This window comes from Mesocricetus auratus, unplaced genomic scaffold (genome assembly GCF_017639785.1).
Source record: "Mesocricetus auratus isolate SY011 unplaced genomic scaffold, BCM_Maur_2.0 Super-Scaffold_15014, whole genome shotgun sequence".
Lineage (NCBI taxonomy): Eukaryota > Metazoa > Chordata > Mammalia > Rodentia > Cricetidae > Mesocricetus > Mesocricetus auratus.
Genome location: NW_024429186.1, coordinates 42,743,671 through 42,766,345, shown reverse-complemented (window position 1 = coordinate 42,766,345; position 22,675 = coordinate 42,743,671). Strand labels below are relative to the sequence as shown.

Sequence of the window (22,675 nt, the reverse complement as noted above, 5' to 3'; positions counted from 1 at the left end):
AGTTCCTTTATTGTACAGAATTTTAGCTATTCTGGGTTTTTTGTTTTTCCATATTTCATATCCTTCTTGATGACAGCATTCCTATTTTATTTGTCCAGTCCTCAGAGATGAATCATGATTAATCTAAGCCAGACACCACAGCCAGGATCACTTTCACTCTCAGTCCTTAATGTGGGAAAGAACCTTGTTAGTGACACCTCAGGAAAAAAAATCTGTTGGGGTTCCCCGTGGAAATTCTCCTCCTCGAAAAGGAATAAAGCAGAGGAGAGAGCCTTAATGTCCCAATTCTCCTTAATTTCTGCTTGGGATATTTTCTAATGCCAACTTTTCAGACATCTCGATAAGGCATTTATTCTGCGTCCCATCCCACTCGATGTGGTACCTGCAGTCAGGGGCATCCTAGCTACCGTGCCCTGTCTCTTTATTATAGGCCTTGCTCCCTTAAGATTCCTCATCTCAGTGCTCTTCTGCCTTCACGTGTTTCTCTTCTATTATCTACTAATAAACACAGATGAAAATATTGGCGTTCACGCTTCCTCTCTGCCTATTCCACTCATTTTCTGAGGAGGACTCCTATCAGCCCGTTGCTGCAGTCACCACCCATGGGCTGGCCAGTCACTCAGTCTGCTCTCACAGACTCCTTCTCAAGATGTTTAAACAAAACCCAGTTATTTCCCTGTGCACACATGCTCTTCCACCTGTCTTCTTCACGCCAACTGGGACTGAAAGCTCTGCCCAGACATGAAGAAAACAAGGACGACATCCTGACTCTTTTATACCCTCTTTTAGCCCTCACCGCAACAAATTGATAATGAAACCATGCTCATTAACCTCCTTGGTGTTTTTCAGAATCCCTCTGCCCTGTCGACTCTCACTAGTTCACACTTGCCCATGTCTTGTTAGACACATCGTGAAGTTCTTCCAGTGGATTCATTTTCTAGTCTTGCCTCCTTCATTTAACCCTACAAACTCCTCAGGAATGATATTTCTATAGACCAAATCTTAGAAAGTCCCTCCTTTACCTAACTAATCCTTCGTTGACTTCCTAGACTAGAGTTCAAGTTCCTGTATCACCGGAGCTCAGGGTCTTTTCATGGCATCGTACCCTCTAGAGTCAAGTAATGAAGGGTCTAGTTGCCCTGAGAAGACTGCTTCCTGTAGTCACCTCTACTGTGTCTCCCTGGCAATGCTCGTTTATCTCCAGGTGTTCAACCACCGAGAGACTTTCTTGACCCTCACCACTCCTTTTCTTTTCCCACCTCTCCAAGACTGTTAGACATTCCCACACAGTGTCTTGTTCATTCTTCTTCCACAGTGTTCACAAACCAGTTCTAGAGTTCTAGAATACTTTGTTCAATTTCTATTCAACTCTGAACACCTTAAGAACAAGGACTCATGTTCATGTTTTCACTCTGTTGTCTAGTAAACCTCTAACAGATAACAACAATAAATGCTTCATGGTGGAAGAATTAAGTAAATCAATGAATATTTTTCTAATTCTCAACACTTTCAGGGTTTTTTTTTTTTTTTGGTTTTTCGAGGCAGGGTTTCTCTGTATTGTTTTGGAGGCAGTCCTGGAACTCACTCTGTAGACCAGGCTGGCCTCGAACTCACAGAGATCCACCTGCCTCTGCCTCCCGAGTGCTGGGATTAAAGGCGTGCACCACCAACGCCTGGCCCACTTTCAGTTTTTTAAAAATGAAACAAATATTAACCCATTAAGGCATGGAAATGAATTTCTGATTATTTGACATACCTTGTTAGGGTTCAGTGATGAGGCACTCTCCAGATGTTGGTGAATCATACCACACTGATATCTATTAATTCATCTTTGGTCTTGCCTGTTAGGTAACTTTCCTCCCAGGAAAAAAAATGACAGAAAATTTGGGCTTTCAACAAGGCATTTCAAAGCCTATAACTTGTCCAAAATTAATTATAACCTTTCATGAATATACTAGTGTTTTTCATGTGGTTCTGGCTTCTTTAAGGGACATATATAAAAACAGAGTTCTTAAAAGATGGATTCAGAAATTTTATGGGATGACTTCAATGATGCTGTACAAGTAAGATCTGGTTACAAATAGCACCTGTAATTGTTATACTTGATGTACACACTATGTTTAACATAATGAGAAGAGTCACACTGTTTTTGAAACAGGATAATCTTTTGTTACAGTATGTGTTGTACTGAATCTTCATTTGTTTGACTCAGATCAGTACTTCTGTAATTCATTTCTCAAATTCAAACTGATGGTAGCACTAGACTCTCCCATGGAAGAGTTGTAAAACACTTATCAATTGCCATCTTATCTCAAGCTTGGAGTTGTTTCTGACAGATCACAATAGCTCTGTGTTCTTTTACTAATTAAAAGATAGATTAAAGCCCATAGTGATGTTCGCAGAACTCACAAATGCCTCCCTCTTATTTTGGCATGGGCATATGAGCTCGTGGTTTCATATCCTACTACATTTAGGTAGTCATGTAAACAAAGATGTCCTAAATGAATGTTTAGGGGCTCTATCACTTGAATAAATTTGAGCAGGACTCTCAAATTACAAAATACATGTTTAATCTGTCTTCTAATTCTTAGTGTGTGCGTGTGTGCGTGTGCGTGTGTGTGTGTGTGTGTGTGTGTGTGTGTGTGTGTGTGTGTGAGTAGATCAGAGGCAAAACCTCTGTTGTCATTTCTCAGAACTTGTCCATCTTGTTCTTTGTAATAAGGTCTCTCTCTGGGACCTGGGGTTCACAGGCTGACCAGAAACCCTCTGACTCCCAAGCACTAGTATTGCAAGTGACTTGCCATTACTCCAGGTTTTTTCTGGAAGATTAAACTCAGTTCCTCACACTTCTGCAGCAAGCACTTCACAGACTGAACTAGCTAGGCAATCCTCTCAACATCTCTAAGACCAGGTTAAGCCGTCTCATCTTATACCCTAAAAGTCTCTTCTTTGTTGTTTGTTTGTTTTGTTTTGTTTTTCAAGATGAGGTTTCTCTGTGTATCGCTGGGTATTGTGGAACTCACTCTGTATATCAGACTGGCCTCAAACTCAGAGATCCACCTGCCTTTGACTCCCAAATGATGGGATTAAAGGTGTGCACCATTGCTGCCCAACTCAAATTCTCAATCAGTAAGTGGCACTACTTACATTTGTATAACTTCTAGTGTTTTCCAATGAAATACTACAAATTATGGAGCCATCTGCCAAGACTCCTTGCTATTGCTTCTGGCAGTCTCTTTGGGGCACTATGAGGAAGACATCCCCAGTGTCCAATTATCTTCCTCATGTGGATGAAGGAAGACTGTATTATGGTTTAGCATTCTTGGAAGGAGCCACCTGGCTTGTTCTAGTTGATGAAAGGCCTAACGGCACCTGGCCATGCCAAATTCTCTCATCTCTTTCCCTGCTAGGGGTCTGAGAAGTCTGCATGTTCCAGCCATTCTAACCTGGCAGCAAGGAACTCTTCTACAGCAGACAAAATGGCACAATAGAAATCATGTATTTAAGAATACTTTTATTCATACACTATCCACACAGTTATGTGTTCGATTTTAATCATCTACCATTGCCTATCTCCAACTTTCCTTAGGGTTCACTAACTAAAACATTTAAATGTCAGAAATGTCCCCGTCTATATTGCAAACCCCCAGGGAAGACTTGCTAAGCAGAAGATGTCTGTTACCCTCTTCAATCGCAGTCACTGTCTGCCTACTTTTGTGGAGAGCTAGTCTCACAGTTCTCTACAGGAACCAATGTTAACGCTGTCAGCCTAACAGAGAAAAATTAACACCATGCAATGTCTTAGTTAGATTTCTGTTGCTGTGATTAAACACCATGACCAAAAGCAATTTTTCGGTGGAAAGGATTTGTTTCGCCTTAAAATGTAGTGCATCCTCATGGAAGAAAGGGAGGGATCCCGGAGTCAGGAGCATCAGAAACCATGGAGGAATGCTGCTCACTGGCCTGGTTCCCCAAGGCCTACTCAGCCTGTTTTCCTATACCACCCACGATCATGTTACCAGGACTGGTACTCCCCCCAGTGAGCCGGGTCCTCCTACATCAATCATTAATCAAGAAAATCCCCTATAGACCTGCCTACAGGACAGTCTGATGGAGGCATTTTCCCAGTTGACATTCCCACTTCTCAGATGACTCTAGCTTGTGTCAAGCTGATGAATTTCAGATAAACAATGGAGACATTTAAAAATGAGCACAGAACCTATACAATCTTGGAATCGTATTTATACTGAAAGAATTAATCACTAGTTCCTTGGAAGTCTAATATTACAGGATGCCCATTAGGTATTCAAAATAGTACTTACACCTTGTTTTTTTTAATAGTTCAAAGTTTACTGAGTGTCCCCTGTCTCATCTGGTAACCCTAGTGGCATGGTGCCTTAGTCAACAGTGTGTTTACTGCTGTCTGTGTCTAATTACTATTAAACCCAAAAGAGCAAGCATTAACTAGACAATTGTCCCTAAGCAATATCCTGCTTGGCCTTGCTTCAAGCTATGAGCTAGGAAAGACTTACTAAGGGAGTGTAGGTTCAACACTTTTTATGTACTCCTATATCTCCTTGACCTTAATTTCTTTAGAACCCCTGGTCTCTTTGGGTTTGTGTCTGAGCCTTTTCTGTGTCACCAGCTCTACTTTGTGGCGTCCATGAAGCCTGACCATGACTCACCTGGTGTCTGTCTATAATGCACGCATCTCACTTTCCACCTCAGAGCTCTCCTGTTGCTCTAAACCAGTGGTTTTCAACCTCTAGGTTGAAACCCCTTTGGAGAATCAAATGACTCCTTCCTGGGGGTCACATATCAGATATCCTGCATATCAGATGTTTACATTATGTTTCATAACAGTAGCAAAATCACAGTTATAAAATAGCAACAAAATAAACTTATGATGGGAATCCCCACAGCATGAGGAACTGTATTAAAGGGTTACAGCATTAGGAAGGTTGAAATCCACTGCTCTAAACTGTGAGATGCTGTGAGGCACACTTGCTGCCCACACAGGGAGAAAAATTTTCATCAGTGGCAGACAGAAGATGGTGAATACAGTCCCCCACCACTCCCACACTAGCTAAAGTGTGAGTTCATATTATTTCCATGGGACAATTGTGGAGACTGAGATTCCAGGCAACATCCGTGTTTTTCTTGGAGTTCAATTTCTGGAAAACCCAACTAAGATATCACATGACAGACGTTCAGTAATGATGCTGTGTCTGTGTGGCAGGAAGAATGGGATCTGGAGTCAAGGGTCCATTTGCAGAATGGATAGCTACCGAGAAAACATCTTGTCTTCATAGATTGCATGCTCTTATTCTGTAAAATGAGGTTAAGAATCTGTATGTCATAGAGTTGTTCTGAGAGAGAGAGAGACAGAGAGAGAGAGAGAGAGAGAGACAGAGAGAGAGAGAGAGAGAGAGAGAATATAAAGCTGTGTGGGGTGGGAGGTGTAGAGAACCTCAAAGGGATTAGGGAAAGGGAAAACATCAAAATATATTGTAAAAAAATTCAATAAAAAGTTTTTTTTAAGTAATGAACATTAAAAACACATTGACAGCTGATTATCTGTCTTGGCATTAAGTGACCTACAGTTTTCCAGTCAGTAGCATCAGAGGTTGGTGTTGCCACCACCTCTACTTTAAAAAACGGAGTCACTGAAACCAGTTACCTGATTCAAGTTCAAAGGTCACGTTCACAGAGCCAGAGTCTAAACCTAAATGACTTGCCTCCAAGCTTATGCCCTTAACCACCCCACGACACTCTTCCTCCAGAATGAAATACTCCCTAGTAGTATACTATCCCTCTCAGGCAAAGAGCTCTGCACTTGTTGGAGGTATCAGTGTCCCCAGCTGAATGGGGACACTCCCTGCCAGCTAGGTGTGATCCTGTAACTAAGCTCTGATTAATATTTACAGATGGTACTTGCTGGGGAGGCTCCCTGTAGGAGGCAAGCTCTCCTCTGACCCCTCCTGTCTCCTGGCTGGGATGCAGAAACGAAGGGGGGTGGGATGCAAGTAGCTATTGTACAAAAGTGATGCCAAAAGGACAGCAGACACAAGATTCGGTCGGAGGTGCTGCGGGAACCACATAACAGCCAGACTTAGATCTGTTCGTAGTCTGTGATAAAACTACCTTTGATGGGGGTGGTATTGGTCTTATTTTCATGCTCATGTGTTTTTTTCTCTCTTATTATACCAGACTAGGCATCTCAGCATCGTCTTAATTGATGCAGAATTTGACGAAAGTTTTGGCGCCTGCCCCTCTGTTTTACAAATCATAAAATGTATTTCAGTTGTAGCTGTTCCATGCATTGTTGATGAAGTGCGTGTCCTCATGAAGAACAGCTTCTACCTAAGCATAACTTCAGTTGGGACAATAAGAAATATGTACACATTTATCTCAAAAACCAAAATTGGTTGCTCTTCCTACACACACCAAAGCACAGCTGCTGTCATAGAAATCTAATTCAGTTTTTTCAACTCAAGCTCATCTCTCCCCCAGGAAATATGCTACTTGCTTCATGTGAATATCTTCCCATTTTCCACCAAGGCATGGTGGGTACAGAAGGTGTTCATTTACCAAGGTGAACTCTGAAGTATTGAACAAAACCTATAACCATACCAATAAAAAACAAAACAAAAAAAAACCGCACTAATAGAACAGTCAACATTCTTGACCAATGATTGATCTATTTGCAAGGAGTTATGGAAATTAATTTTGGGAGGACCATTCTGTTGTGCAAAAGAATATATAGTTTTTAACTTGTCATCTAAAATCACTACCACATACAATATCAAAGAAGTTATTTCAGCCTCATAAACAATTCCCATCTACCCAAACCAAAACAGTTGAGTCTCACAACTCTTGGATAATGAGCATTAAAAAAAAAGTATTTAGATTTTTAAATTTTATTTGTATGTGAGCCGAGATGTCTGTGCACCATATGCATGCAGTTCCCATGGGGGCCAGTAGAGGGCCTCATATTCCCCCACAGCTAGAGTTCCAGAAGGTTGTGAGCTGCTGTGTGGGTGCTGAGAGTCAAACACCAATTCTCTGGAAGAGCTGCCAGTGTTCTTAACTGCTTAGCCATCTCTCTAACCCCACAAATAAATGGAATTTTTTTAAACAGCAATCAAGCAGAATTTATGCATATAAATGCCTACCTTAATCTATTTCATATTTATACCTTTCTCATTATGATTAACATAAGCCATCATAATTAAAAACAAATTTCCAAGTTTTTTAAATTAGAAAGATAAAATTCATTGCATACTTGAGCTAAATTAATTGTTACAGCTAGTCACTGAACCTCATTTGGAGGTTTTTAGTAGCTTGACAAAAATAGAAACATAACGGACTTCATGTAAAGATGTGTTGTGCTCCTTGTCTGATAAAAAGAAGCAATTAAAACTGCTCTACTATAAAATATCTGTATATAGATTAAGAATAAACTATTCTGTTGTCCTGAAAAAAAATGGAACATAATGTCAACTAGAATTTTTTAAAATATTCTAAACATATTCTAAGAACTTCTTCTGCCCTTTTATGTAAAGCCTGAAAGCATAATGTTGAATTGTAACTAAGTAAAGATATCTAATTTGGAAAACTGTGTGAAATAGATTCTTTCTTTGTTTTTGTTTTTCAAGACAGGGTTTCTCTGTGTAGCCCTGTCTTGAAACTCACTCGGTAGACCAGGATGGTCTCAACTCAGAGACCAGGCTGCCTCTGCCTCCTGAGTGCTGGATTAAGGGTTCCCAGTTTACATAGGGAATTTCTTGATTAATGATTAATGTCTCTGTGTGACCCTGTCTGTCTTGGAACTTGTTCTATAGACCAGGCTGGTCTCCTCGGTGTTGCAATTAAGGTCTGCAACAGTATGCCTGGCCCTTGTTTATTTATTTTTTGATGATCTGATTCTGTGGTTTTGCTCAACAGGTGTGTGTGTGTATGTGTGTGTGTGTGTGTGTGCACGCGCGCGCTCACAAGTATAACAAATTGTCACAGAACTGTAAGTTACATGTAATGAATTCCTTCTGTCTCCCTCCTTCCTTTCTCTTCCAGTCAAGAAAGCATACATGAATGCAGATTAGGGGGCATTGCTGTGGCTGTTGTTTGCTTTATTTAAAAAATGTAAGTCATTGGCAAAGCTCTCCCATTTAGCTTTGTTATCAAGTTACTTGCAGCTTAGACTCGTGTCTATCTCTATGATTCCTCTAAACTTTAATATCGAACCAAGGAAAGAGCTGATATTCAATGCTCACGTGACAAACTGAACAGAATAACTTACAGTATTGCAATCAAGACTCCATACCTTGGGCAGATTCTTGGCTTAAACTCTACCTGAACCTTCACATAGGGTCAATGACAATGATGACTTTGTGGAATCTCTCACTTAGGTTTTGTAAAATTAAGGTAAAATGGATATCACACTGTAAGCCTCTATTTCATCAAACCCAGAGGAGTGGAATGACTCAGAAATACCACATTTATCTACACAGCACTACATTGCAAAAAATACTAAATTTATGGTTGGCTAACTTCCTCCTTCCTGGTGTTTCCTGGCAGAATCTCCTATGAAAAAAGTCTACTTTTGTGTTGGACTTAGGAGGATTGGGAGGGAATAAAACCCTACTTGTGAGTGGAAAAACAAATTATAGAAATAGGATTTCTTATGTTACACAAAAGGCATAGAGGTTTATGAACACACTGTGGCTGAAAGTTTCACTATCTCAACACAGGGAGAAATGTTAAAGAATCTAGATTCTAGACTCTAGAAGAATAAGCAAATAACATCCTTTGGATTGTCCTTCCAAATGTTTGATGCTTCACAGGCACTTTGTGACACTGTAAAGTGTGGAGTCACCATTTTTTACTCTGAGAAACCTAGTCAGGGTCTTTGGAAATCAGAAGTAAAATAAGAATAGTGATTCTAAGGTGGACAGAGAAAATTATTACTCTTCCATGTTGGCCTAAGCTATGAGACTATCAGACAAACATCAAGCTACTGTTTTCTAAAGAAATCCTTTGAATCTAGCTGTTCATCTAGACCAGAACTTGGTTTGACAATGAAGAATCATTTTGTGACAATTACGGAAAGCACTATTCTAAAAACAATGATTAAGAATAGGTATTAAAGATCTACAGCGGTGTCCTATCTGTATGATACACTGGTAGTACAAACATTGTAGGAGTAACCAACAAATGTCTGATGGTATTTAAGGTCCACTTCAGGAGACGGAACCCATGCCTGGCACTGTTCATGTACACAAAAGCTGAGATTAGATAAGCCATGGTCCTAGTGGTGAACCTGATACTATTGTTCTGCTGAAAAAGCACAGCAAGAAAATGATTCCTAACAACATTCTGCTATACCCATTCACTCAGCCATCATCAGAGAAGCCTCCCCCTACAGTAGATGGGAACTAACACAGGGACCCACAGCTGGACAGTGTGCAGAGACTGGAACAATTGGAACACTCAGTTCTAAATGAGAGGTCTTTATCAAACCCCTCCTTTTAGGGCTCAGAGAACTAAGCGGAGGCAGAAAGGTTGTGAGAGGCAGTGGGGACAGATGACACCAAGGAAGCAGTGTCTTCCAAAGACAACAGTATTAACACATATGAACTCACAGAGGCTGTGTCAACATGCATAAGGCCTGTACAGGTCTAAGCTAGATGGGGTCCCAGCGATGGATGAGAGGGGAATTGAATACAAGCCCTTATCCCTAACCTAGAAGCTATCTCCAGCTGACAATGAATCCACAGAGGAAAAAATTTGAGTCTCACTGGGTATACAAACCACATGAGGCCCATGCCCAGCAGCAGATGGCCAGCACAAAACGAACTCAGTGGTATTTTTGGAGGTGTTTTGTCTCATATTGCTTTGTTTGGGTTTTTTTTTAACCTTACTTGTCCTTTGCTTAGCTATTATGGTTTCTGATTTTGTGTTTGTATGGGGTGTGTGTGTGTGTGTTCTCTTTGTTTTTGTTTCCTTTCTGTTTGTCTGTTTGTTTTATTCTGGGTTGTTTGTTTTGGAGAGAGAGAGAGAAATGGAGTTAGATGGATGGGGTGATGAAGGGTATCTGGAGATAAAGGAAGGGACACTATGATCAGAATATACTATAAGGGAAAAAAGCATTTTCAATTGCAAAACAAAAAGAATAGATATTAAAAATTGACTGATTTGGCTAAGGAGACAGCTCAGCCAGTGAATCTACACGAGTATAAGGACATGAACTAGACATTATCATGTGTTTCCTGTAATCCCAGCACTGGGAAAGTGTGGACAGGCAGATCTCTGATACTCACTAGCCAGTCAACTTAGTCCAATCATCGAGCTAAGGTCTTAAAAAAAACATTATGAATGACTTGTAAGGAATGACACCAGTGGTTAACCTCTGACCTTCATGTGCATGGGCACACATATGTACATGCACACATACATACACGAAAGAATACACACACACACACACACACACACACACACACACACGATGGCCTTCTAAGTCTTCTGAAAAAATGTTTAGTTTTCCATAATATTTATTGATAAAATTTAGCAAAATGTATCAGAAGGAAATGTACCCAAACTGAGGTGATTAATTATGCTAAGGATGAAACTAAGGAATTTATCAACTATTCATGAAAAAAATCCCAAATGAATGGATGGATAAATAACTCATCTGTTTGCAGCGACTTGAATGAAATCTTTCCCGTAGGCTCAGATATTTGAACACTTGGTCCCCAGTTGGTGGTGCTGTGTGAGGAAGGGTAGGTGATTGTGGCCCTGTTGGAGGAAGTAACACACTGGAAATACACTTTGAACGTTTAAAAACCGCACGCTACTTCCAGTTCACTCTGTCGGCTTCTCACTTTCTACAAGGATATGAGCTCTCAGCCTCCTGCTCCGGCTGCCACACCTGCCTGCCAGCATGTCTCCCCACCACTCCTGTCCCTCTGGAACCATACGCTCAAATAAAACCTTCCTTCTATAGTTTACCTTTGTCCTGGTGTTTTATTACAGCAGCAGAGAAGTAATGAACACGCTGATAAAGCTGGTTCACATTTCCACTAAGGGAAGAAGACTACCAACTGAAAGAGTTCAGCTTTCTTTGATCTTTAGCTATGATGCTCTTCCTACAAACTATTGGTTTATAGGTTCATTTGAAAAAAAAAGCAGAGGGCAGGAGAAATGGCTCAGCGGTTAAGAACACTGACTGCTCTTCCAGAGGACCAGGGTTCAATTCCCAAGGCAGTTCACAACTGTCTGAACTCCAGTTCCAGGGGAATGGACACCCATGGCAAAACACCAATGAACATTAAAAAAAAAATGAATGCATTAGCCATTTGTGGTGGTGCACGCCTTTAATCCCAGCACTCAGGAGGCAGAGGCAGGCAGTTCTCTGTGAGTTTGAGGCCAGCCTGGTCTACAAGGATACACAGAAAAACCCTGTCTCAAAAAAAGAAAAAAAAGTAGAATTAAGTCATTGGCAGAAACTGTTCTTTTGCTCTACCAGGAACCAAGGATCCTATTCTTAGGATCCTTGCAAAATAGAAACAAATGGGACTTACACTCATCTTGGCTTCTTACAATTTAGGCATAGAGCTTTAGTTAGTACAGTACCTTGGCAGTGGTGCTGTATCACAGTGGACAGTAACAATCAATGGCCCAGAAGCACAGAACATCCTTTGGTTCTCTGTTTATGAGAATGACAAATGAGGCCATTAATCTGCACTGAAGAGGACTTTAATCTCTTACCTATTTATGATAAAATAAAAGAAAACAGAGTAGAGAGAGTGATGGAATTGACATCATAAATTCTTTGTTCCTCAAATGAGTATTAAAGTGAGAAGCTTTACCCCATAATTTAAAGAGACAAGTGTGCTTCTGAGAGCTGTCCAACACATTAATAGTCTATAATTAAAGAGATAAATGGTTCCCCTTTCCCATCAAAGGGAACACTAACCCCCCAATTATATGAAGAATCCAGCCTAAGGCTCCAGATTTTCCATCTCCTACATGGTTTAGTAACCAGAGGCTGAGAACCTGGCAAATACAACTGATAAAGACCTGCCCCAGGCACTCATTCTCGAACTATAGTGGTATCTCTTTACCACTGACGTGTGGTAGCCTCTTATCCCCAGACAGGCCCATATTAACCTAATGTTCTGGCCTAATTTATTAATGACACCTCTTTCATCCTCCTAATGATCTCAGTTCAGACACTAAATGCTACTGCTACCTCTAGCACTTAACAACCTCCTATGGAACTCACTGTCCCCAGGGTTTTCCATGAATACCGAGATCTTCCTCTGTCCTAAACATCTAGAACTTGAAAACAGTGCCAGTCTCGGAGTTAACCAACTAAAGAGCTGTTGAGACAAAGTATCTCAGCTCTCTGTATGATTGAGGGGGTCACTTGGCTCCCCTGTACCTCAATTTGCTCATAGGGTGTTGCAGAATATTTGTTTACAATGTAAAGATGTGTCTCTGCCTAAGGCAGCTTCTGGTTGGTTTAATAAAGAGTTAGATGGCCAATAGCTAAGCAGGGAAGAATAGGCAGGACTTCCAGAGAGAAAGCGAGAGAGAGAGAGAGAGAGAGAGAGAGAGAGAGAGAGAGAGAGAGAGAGAGAGAGAGTTACTGGGAGAAGGAATCTAGGCCTGCAATTCACCAGCAGACTCGGAGGGATTCAGACATGGCTATGAGGAAAGGTAAAAGTCACATAACAAAATGTAGATTAATAGAAGCAAGCTAACTCGAGTTATAAGAGCCTAAGCTAAAGGCTAAGCTTTCATAATTAGTAAAAAGTCTCAGATCATTATTTTGAGACTGGTGGTCCAAAGACAGTCTGACAAGAAAGTTTGCTACAATAGAGAGCAAGGGCATTAAAGTAAATGATTTTTAACAATAAATGTCATCCTAGCTGAAATCTAGGACTTTTGGTCCTCTATTTTTGTCTACAATTCACTCCTATGCACCAGGTCTATCTGAGAATGAGAGTTTGGATCAGTGGTTTGCTTAGAGTGTTAGAACACCACAAAGGGTCAGAGGTCCTGTTACAGTCTACTTAAAATATCTCCTGAAGGCAAATGAACTTGACTATTGTGTAGTGCCTATGGTTTGGGTTTTTGTGCTTGTTTTTCAGACAGGGTTCTTGATATCCAGGCTGGCATAGAGCTAGATATGCAGCTAAGGATGGCCTTGATCCCCCGATTCTCCCCCCCCCCCTACCTATCAGGTACTAGAATTATAAACATGTCCGGCCATGGCTGACTGGCAAAAATTCATTATCATATCCCACACTTCCAGAACATTCAAACCAGGAGCCAGAGTCATTAGAATTCTCTGGACTCTGTAAAAACAAAACAAAACCTCTGATTTTTCACCTCAGTTTGTCCCCAAGAACAGTAATGTCTATCCTTTTCAATTGCCTATGGGACTTGACTCCCATTCTCAAGAACTATAGATATATAAATAGACATACGATACTGTTCTGGTTATGTCAACTTGACACAAATTAGGATTATCTAAGAAGGACATCAATCAAGAAAATGTCTGTAGGACATCTTTTTCCCATTTTTTTCTCTGTGTATGTAGCCCTGGCTGTCCTAAAATTCACTGGGCTTAAATTCAGAGATCAACCTGCCCCTGTCTCCCAAGTGCTGGGATTAAGGGTGTGCACCACCTATCCAGTTTATATGGGGGTTTTCCTGATTAATGATTAATATGGGAGGGTTCAGCCCAATGTTGTGTAAAGCTACCCCTGGGCAGGTGTTCCTGGGTGGTATAAGAAAGTAGGCTGAGGATTGAGCCAGTAAAGACTAATTTTCTGTGGTCTCTGTCTCCAGATTCCTGTGAGTTTCTCCTGGTGGCTTCTCCTGGTGATCAACTGGAACCTGCAAGCCAAATCATCCTTTCCTCCGCAAGCTGCTTTTGCTCATGGTGGTTAATCACAGCAGCAGACACTTAACCCGTACAATCAGCATTTGTAATTCCCTAGAGATAGACTTAGGTGTGCGTCTTAACCAATTTATCTTACCATCTTGCTGTGTTTTCCAGAAGAGATTTGAGTTTGCTTTCATCTTCTCATTTAAAGACTACACTCATGTCCGTTTGCGCATTAGTTGCTCTATACTTCAATAATTTCTCCTTAATTAGCAAGAGAAACTGCAAGGGGAGAGGTGAAGACTGAAGTCAGTATCTTTCAAAGCCAAACTTGTGCGCCAGTTTGAGTCATGAGGAGAGGTATGAGAAGGAGGGATCCAAGGAACAGAAGAGGGTGCGCCGCCGCTGAGAAAGCGGAACAGATGCTGCTGGCAGGAAGTTGCAATGCCTCAGATAAGAGATGAAGCCTTTCCAGTTCTCAAAGGGACCGCTTGCCTTTAATGTACATCATCTACGTCTGAACTCTCCTATATCCTTCCAATCTCTCTTGTTTTCATTGAAATTCTGTGTGAGTCTCTAGTCAATGAATCTAAATAAGCCACTGAAACCTCTCAAGATCCCTGTTAATTAGAGTCTCCGTGTCCCTGCAATCCAGGGGAACTCTCAGTAAGAGCCTAACAGCAAAGAAAGAACAACTTTGGATAACGAGGCTTTACAAGGTGCTGTTTGTTCAGGTGTACGTGGGCAGTGGCAGATCACTGAGAAGAAGGCAGTAGCCTGAGGTTCACATCTGTAGTGGGGTAGCTACTCCGGGGCTTGAAAAGGGGAAGGGAAGTACCACTATGTACCCAATGACTGCGTCACAGAATTGGAGAACTGGCTCTGATCTCTGAGAGGTAGTGTTTTAAACCAAAGAACAAAGGCAGCCTGAGATCATAGCCTGCCTTAAGATCCCCTCTTCCAATATCATCCTGGCAAGGAGTCAGTGCTCAATGGAGACCTCTCCATGTGTCTACAGGGTTTCATTTCTCAGAACTGACAGAGCAAAAAGAAAAAGGAAAAAAAAGCTGGCTACATTCACATTTATCTGAATAAATTTGCAGACTGCAGTTTCCTAAGAAAGGAATCAAGTGTCTGTGCTTGTAGCTAAGGTATGAAGTAGCTCTCTCTCGGGAAGGCAGAGGAGTCCCGGTCTGCAAACTCAAGCACACCACATTGTCCCAGTGCTTCCAAGGCAGAGCGCGGCCTTTGAGAAACAGAGAGCAGCGCGCAGGGCCATAACGAGAAGCGGCAGCAGCCGAGTGTGAAATCTTGTCACTGGCCGGAGGCAACTGGAAACAAGGCTGAAAATAGCTCAGGCAGAAACCCAGTTTCAGGACAAGGATGGGAGCGCTGCTTTTAGCAAGAGGCCTCCTTTGTGCCATTTACAGGACCTGTGGACACGATACCGTTGGGTTATTTTTATTCCAAAGCCCCAGAGGAACCCTGAGCCACAGTACCCTTCCCTGTCACTAGGAAAAACAAGACATCTCAGTAGTCCTTGGAAAGCTACACAGAAGGGCACAAATAGATGATAACATACAAGGGCTGGGGCCCACAACACGTCTGCATGACAAATAGCCGGAGAAAACTATGGCTCACCGTCACCTTTGTTTCTCCTGTAGAAATGAAAATATTCCCTTTCGGCACCAGCTTTGGGTAAAGCAATCGTGTCTTTCATTCTCAAATCCATTCCATGAAATCCAATATGGTGGCCTCACAGTGGCATTCTCTGAGGAATAAGTACATATTCCCTGCCAATTTCCCATAAATTCTCCCCTAAAATGATGAAATTTTTCACTAAATATTGGTATTTATAACCCTTTCATCAGAAAAGAAGTAATACAGCTTTTAAATATGGTCATCGATTCCAGAACAGAAATCTGAATCAATATGACTCAGTAGGCTGGTGTTGACTATTGCACAAGGCACTGAGAACATTAAGATGTGTTTAAAATAACTTAATCTTCAAAGAAATGGATACATAAAGAATTATAATATAGTACAGTGCATAAAGTAAAACTTCATGTTTTATTTTTTTAAAAAAGAGTGAGGTCATTGCCAACAGAGAATCAGTTATCTAAGTTTGAGTGGAAGAGAATGGAGCATGAACTTGGCTTCACATAGTGAAGAAGAATTCATAGGACAGCTAACTGTAGGGAAAGCCTCTCAAGCAAAGGGGGACAGGGTGTGTGCGGGCAAATAGGCCAAGTGAGTGAGTCGTGTCAGAGAGGAGGAAGGAGCTGGCTCTTCTCCTCCAGCATTTCTGGGGGAGAAGATGAAGAATAAGGCAGGGACCAGGTGACCCCCAGCAGTCAGCAAAAGGTTGTTGCCGGGGGTGTGTTCTCAGGAATCTAATGGCAGATGGCAGGCTCAAAATAGGCTTTTTGTTTTTGTTTGTTTTGTTTTGCTCAATCATTACACGAGGGTGTTGATCCCTATGAAGTCCCATCTCAGTTGCACTCTGAGAGGAATTCTTCCTAAGCTGGAGGGGTAGACAACATCAGAAGCTGCAGAGAGCGTCACATGTGTGCCTCATGTGGAGCCATGGAAACAAAATGCAGCTAAAGGCTAGAGAGAGACAGAAAAGTGTTTAAGGTGTGTGTGGGGGTCAGATTCTCAGTTAGGGCTGGCCCCTGACTGCAGTGTGAACAGTTGTCAGTAGCTGTTCAGGAGAAGTTTCCTGGGACTGTAGTAACGAACCACCACGCACTGGTTGGCTTAAAACAACAGAAATGTATTTTCTCAGGGTTCTGAAGGTCAGGAATCTGAAATCAGGGCCTCTTGAGACCTAAGGAGAAAGCCTTCCCTTGCCACTTCTAGCCTCTGGTGGCTTCCTTGACCTGTGAACACAACCCTTTGGCCTCTGTTCCTCACTGGCTTCTCTGTGTTTCTTTCCTCTTCTAGAATAATGACGTGTGCTATTACAGCGAAGGCTCACCTGGCCAAACTAGGGCAATCTCATCTTTAGATCCTTAATTATGTGTGTTTGCAGAGTTTTTCCAAATAAGGTAACATTCACAGTGTCTAGAATGCGAGCATAGACATATCCTCGAGGGGGTTGCACGATTCAACCCGCTACTGAGAATCATCTTATTCCTGCATCTGTGTTATAATCTCATGCAATGCTTCACCCTATCACTGCAAACTACTAGATGTGATTGGGCCTGGCCAGGAGTTATCAGTGACCATGCCAATCAACCTGTGGGTGCGGTAATTAGAATTAGGGTGGCCAAAACTCTGTGGTGAGGGATGAGGATGTAGCTCTGTTGGTAGTGCATGACTGGCATGCAGGAAGCCTTGAGCTTGACCACTACCACTGCATAAACTGAGCACAGTGGTGGAGGCAGGGAAATGAGATATTCAAGGTTGTCCTTGGCTACATAGCTAGCTTAAGGCCCGGCTGGGATACATAAGCCCCTGTCAAGTAAACAAACAAACAAACAAACAAACAAATTAAAGCAACTCAGCAGTGATCTGAAGGAAGAAGAAAGAAGTAGGAGGTCACCCTGTGGTCCTCACAAAGTCTCACTGACTTAGGGGGGGATGCAGGGAAAATATGACAGCTCAGGGTCCTCAAACGATGCGAGGAACAGTGTAAACATTCTGCTCGGCCTTTACATGCAATTCAGAATTTCCATTTTTATGATTTCTTTTTCAAATGGCCACATAATGTTAGTTTAAGTGGTTGGCTTTGTTGAGTCTGATTTCTCTTGTCTTTCCTTCACCAGCTAAGACAGGAATATGGGGGAACTAGTTAAAAATGTGAGTGGTCAGGTTACCATAGGGCTTTCCATTTAGGGAGGCTTTAATTGTATGCTCTCTGTGCATTTGCTTCTTTTTTTTCCCTTGAGAGACTTGGACTGAGTCTATCACTCTCCGCATAAAAATGCCTCTCAAATACTTTCGACAGAACTATTGAGTCCCCTGTGGCGAGCTCTCCAGTTAAATCTCTTCATTTCCTTTAGCTGTCGGGCCCTGTTTCAGCCCTGTTTTAGACGTGCTCCTCACGTCTACTTATTCTCCTCTCATTCACTTAACAAATATTTGTGCGCACACTGCTGAGTGTGCCGTACAAGGACTGTGTGTTCAAAATGGGAAAGCAGAAGCTATACCCCCGTTTCAGCTCAAAATCGTTTTTTTTTTTTTCTGAAGTTGTTGAAGTTAACAGTCCTCAGAGCTAAGACCAGTTGTCCCTTCCTTTGTTTGGGGATTGTGCTTTCACTGCTACTAATTATTAAAAACAAGGCTGTGATTGTCTTCCAATTAATTTTCTGAATCACCAGACAGGATGCACTATTTCCTGTTTGAATAAACATGAGCCATGGATTTAGTATGATTTTTTTCTTTCGAAAATAAAAATTGAGATTATTTATTTTGTGTGTATGTTTTGTCTGCATGTATATTTGTGCACCATGTTCATGCATAGTGCTTGTGGAGATTAGAAGACAGGGCTGGAAGTAGAGTTACAGATGGTTGTGAGCCACCACACTGGTACCAGGAACTGAACCTGGGTCCTCTGCAAGAGCAACAAGTGCTCTTAACCACTGAGTCATCTCTCCAGGATCACACTGTGATTTTAATTTTTGATACAAGGGCATATGCAAACGGAGCCATATACAATATACTATAGACTTCCATCCCTTACAAAGAGAATTCATGACATGCTAACAGTAATGCAATGACGAGAAGTGAACCCATGCAACCCCAGGGCTAAGCATTTTGGGGGGCATCTCTAAGAAACAGGTGCTCTATGAAACCAGGAGTGGTGACGGGCTTCTTGGGGGCTCAGGTTGGCATGTGTTCAGTGAAGCATGCCAAGATTATTTGAGTGAGGGACCCAGAATGCCCTTTTTTCTTTTTCCATAATTTTATGTCCATTTCTCTTTTTTAGTAATGAAATAAACCCACAATAAAATGAAGGAACATCAACCAAACTAATAGGAGTTCTTTCATTACAAATGTCTTTTTAATTTATTTATTCACTAAGGCAATCTCCCAGGCTTTAGAAATGACATTCTTCTTTAAGGGAACACAGATGTTTGACTTAAAATTCCGTATTTGTGACATTTCAATATTGCTATTCTCGTTTTTTCCTAATGAAATTATGAGAAAACAAAATCTGCTTGTCCCACAGCGTTTTGGCTGTGATTCAAAAACCTTTCCATTAAAATGAAATAACACACTCTGCAGACCTAACTGCAGAGGAGCTGACCATGCTTAGCAAACAGTTGTCTGTGATCCAAATGAAGAAGCAAGCCAGAGAAACAGTATGAGGAGATAGAAGCATGGAAATTTTTTTAAGTTCTAAGGAATCTGTTTCTGCTATGGTCAAGTCTGGGTCCAATTGTTGCTTTTAAATGGAAATTTAAAACTTTATACCTCACTTAAATTTCAATACAGTTTTCCTTTCTGAGACAATGATTTGCTATGTGACCCTGGATGGCCTCAATGTGCTCTCTCTCCTGTCTGAGCCTTCTGAGTGTTTGGGTGACAGGTGTGCACCACCAGTCTTGGCTCTCCTTCTAAAATGACACATTTATTTGGCCCCATAGAGCACAGTTCATGACTGTTTGCATTTGGACAGCATTAAGTTGGTCAACTATAGCCAATATTGAGAGCAAGAGTTAGTAGAGCATGGTTAGAAAACAGGCCAGGATATAAGAAAGGTTTAGGAAGATATGTATAAACATAGAGTGGGCACAGGAACCAATTCATAAATTCTAAGTGAAAATGTCTGATTAGGCAGTCAGTTCTTGCTCAGTAAGAATGTTTAGGGTTTTGTTTTGTTTTGTGAGTTTTCGTAAGTTTGATTGGAGGACAGGGTCTTCCTGTACAGTCTAGGCTAGCCTCAAATTTGTGATCCCCGTGCCTCAGCCTCCCTGTTCTTAAAATGCAGGTATTTCCATATCTGTGACACCACAACTACACAGTCAGTTTTATACAACCTGTGGTTTTATTTTGCTGAGACAGGTTCATTCTCAGTAACCTAGTCTGGCCATGAATTCATGGTAACCCTACTTCTATGTCAACTTCCCAAGTGCTGGGTTTATAGATGTGCCTACCATGCTTAGTAGAGTTTTCTGTTCTACTGTCTTAGATCCAACACTAGGTATATATTAAATGCTGCGCATTTGTAAAATGAAGACACTAAGTGAAATGAGGAGCAAATAAATGCTATGCCTCTTGGTTTTTGTTTTTTAGTAGAGATATGTGTCACTAAATGTTTATATATTCTGACACCCATATTCAACTTGTACACATGGCCCACCTACCCTGATTATCACTGTAAACAGAATACTGCATGGATGTGATCATTGTTAGTCCTTGCTCAATGGTATTCTGTCACAATTAACATTTAGCTAAATATTTTATGAAGATATTTTACCTTTAAATTTTATCATGACTAGAATACAATTTTATCTGCAGTGCTTCCTGAACTCTACTGTAGCCCTAATCAATGAGGTAATTCATTTTGATGACTGACATCTTTGAAAATCTGATGATCTTCCATGATAGTTATAGTCACGTCTCACACATACACTTAGCCAAAGCCAAATGGATTACAGCAAAGGTGTGTTTACACATGCATGTGTGTGTGTGCATGAATGTGTGGTGTTGTGTGTGTGTGTTGTGTGTGTGTGATGTGTGTGTGTGTGTGTGAGAGAGAGAGAGAGAGAGAGAGAGAGAGAGAGAGATCACAATGTTAGCCTTTGCCTGTCAGTCAGTCCTACAGGATGTTCCCTCTTCCACTGTTTGAACGAGCAACTGAGCACTTGACCACAGAGAAGAAAACCTAGTGTCTCCTGCAGTAAAGCCCTTCTTGAAGTTTTCTCACTTGTTGCCAGTCTGCTCAGAGACTGCCAGGATATGATTAACCTTAGTAGATCAGCTCCCAATATTGCACAATGCATTCAAAAAACACAGAAGCTAATAATACATGATGTCACAGAGACAAAAACTCTGCAGGTAAAAACTAGCATAAAGCAGATAAGCATTCTCTGACTGGGCTACATAACGCTAAACATCTTAAAATAATTAAACCTCATTCTAGAAACACTCTGTACCTGATGAGAACTGCCCAAACTTGTTTGTGAACTGTTCCATTTTATGTCTGCAGAGTCTAGTACACTAATTCATGTTCTTACAGTTCAATCCATTAAACTATTTCAGTGCTTAGGCCATTTATTGATCTAAGAGAGTTAAGAGTGTCACTGTTAAAATCAAACCTGTTGTTTATTTCGGTTAAAGATGAGAAAAAGCAATTTCTGCTAATGGTTATGGAATCATCCTATTTGATTAAAAACATATCCTACTCTCCTATGTGTACGCAAAACATTACCAGAGCCTCTCCTTAACTAAGTGGTCAGATCAATTGTTTTGATGTCAATGAGGCCCAACGGTGAATTAGGTGATAGGACTATGAGGTTGGGGCAGGTGTAACTTCATCTCTGGTAGAGGGGGCATAGGCATAGAAATTGACATGGTCACAATTATGACCTTGGCTGAACCTTCGAACAAAGGCACAGCTTGGTCAAAGGAGGACACCTCTCTAAGCACTCTTGGCTCTCCTCAACATGGAATGGTAGGTTTGGATAGGTGCTACTAGCACCTACTTTTGTAGGTGAAAAGATTTGGACACTTTTCCAGGGTGAGGCTATGGATTAGGGTCATAGCTAAGATCCTCCATTCAGCAACAGTGTTACTGGGATACTGTGTGTAGAAAGACTGACGTATAAAGAATGATTATTCTTACATAGGACTTACTCGTGGTGCTAAAAACTAAAAAGAGGGTGGGTTGTGTGAACAGTCTGCCTGATTTTGAGGAGCTACACATGCCAGAAAAAATACAACTGATAAACTAAACAGTCTCACATGAGATATAGCAATTGAACCCCTTGGTATTTATCCACCTTATTTGAGAATTTATAAATACACACACACACACACACACACACACACACACACACACACACCACTACATATAACTGTTTATAGTAGCCAAAAATCAAGAACTAACATTCAGTAAGTGAGTGGATAAACTGACATATCCAGATGATAAAACATCTTTTAACGATTTTTTAAAAATGATCTATCAAGTTACAAAGAGGCATTAATAGTGAATAGGAATAAAGCCAAGTGAAAGAGGCCAATATGAAAGCCACATACTTTTTGATTCCTAATATAAGATATTCTGGAAAATGTAAAACTACAGATGTGGTTAAAAACATTAGCGGTTTCCCAGAGCCCAAGAAGAGGCAAGCAGCATTAAACAGAGGATTCCTTAGGGCAGTGAAGCTGTTTTATACAGCAATGTGACTGTGGATAACTGATACTGTGCATTTGTCAAACCCATAGGATGTTACAGCATTTGTAGTAGCCATCTTATGTGCAAACCTAAAAAATCATGTAGGAGGCTGAAAGCTCCTAGAATGGAAGGCAGGAAGTGGCAACATCATCTAATGATATTAAGATGCAGGAAACAACATTGCTGAATGAGATGCTAGGTAAAATCAGAAAGCCTAAAGGCAAAAGAAGTAGACATGTAATGGATTTTAATGGACATACCTGCTTTCCCTTGTTTCAGTTAGCATTTCTAGTACTCTCCACATTCATACTGCTGCTGAACAATGAAAAGTGTAACTGATGAACAGTTGAGAACCAGATTTCTCATTGAATGCACAAAGGAGCAATGAGAATAGGCTATGCTGGTCCATGTGAAAAATGATTAGAACTAGAGAT

The 22,675-nt window shown here is 41.1% G+C and overlaps 1 long non-coding RNA gene across 3 annotated transcripts in view; it reads right to left on the bottom strand.

The window, feature by feature from the left end:
- LOC121139337 overlaps positions 1-22,675 on the bottom strand; it is a 40,050-nt gene that overhangs the window by 9,757 nt on the left and 7,618 nt on the right. For 2 of the 3 annotated variants that reach the window (XR_005876276.1, XR_005876274.1), the window contains exon 1: positions 11,632-11,711. The exons of the other annotated variant lie outside the window; for it this stretch is intronic. This is a non-coding gene — a long non-coding RNA (uncharacterized LOC121139337). Of the gene's footprint in view, positions 1-11,631; positions 11,712-22,675 lie in introns of those variants that run through there. 3 annotated transcript variants of the gene reach the window in all.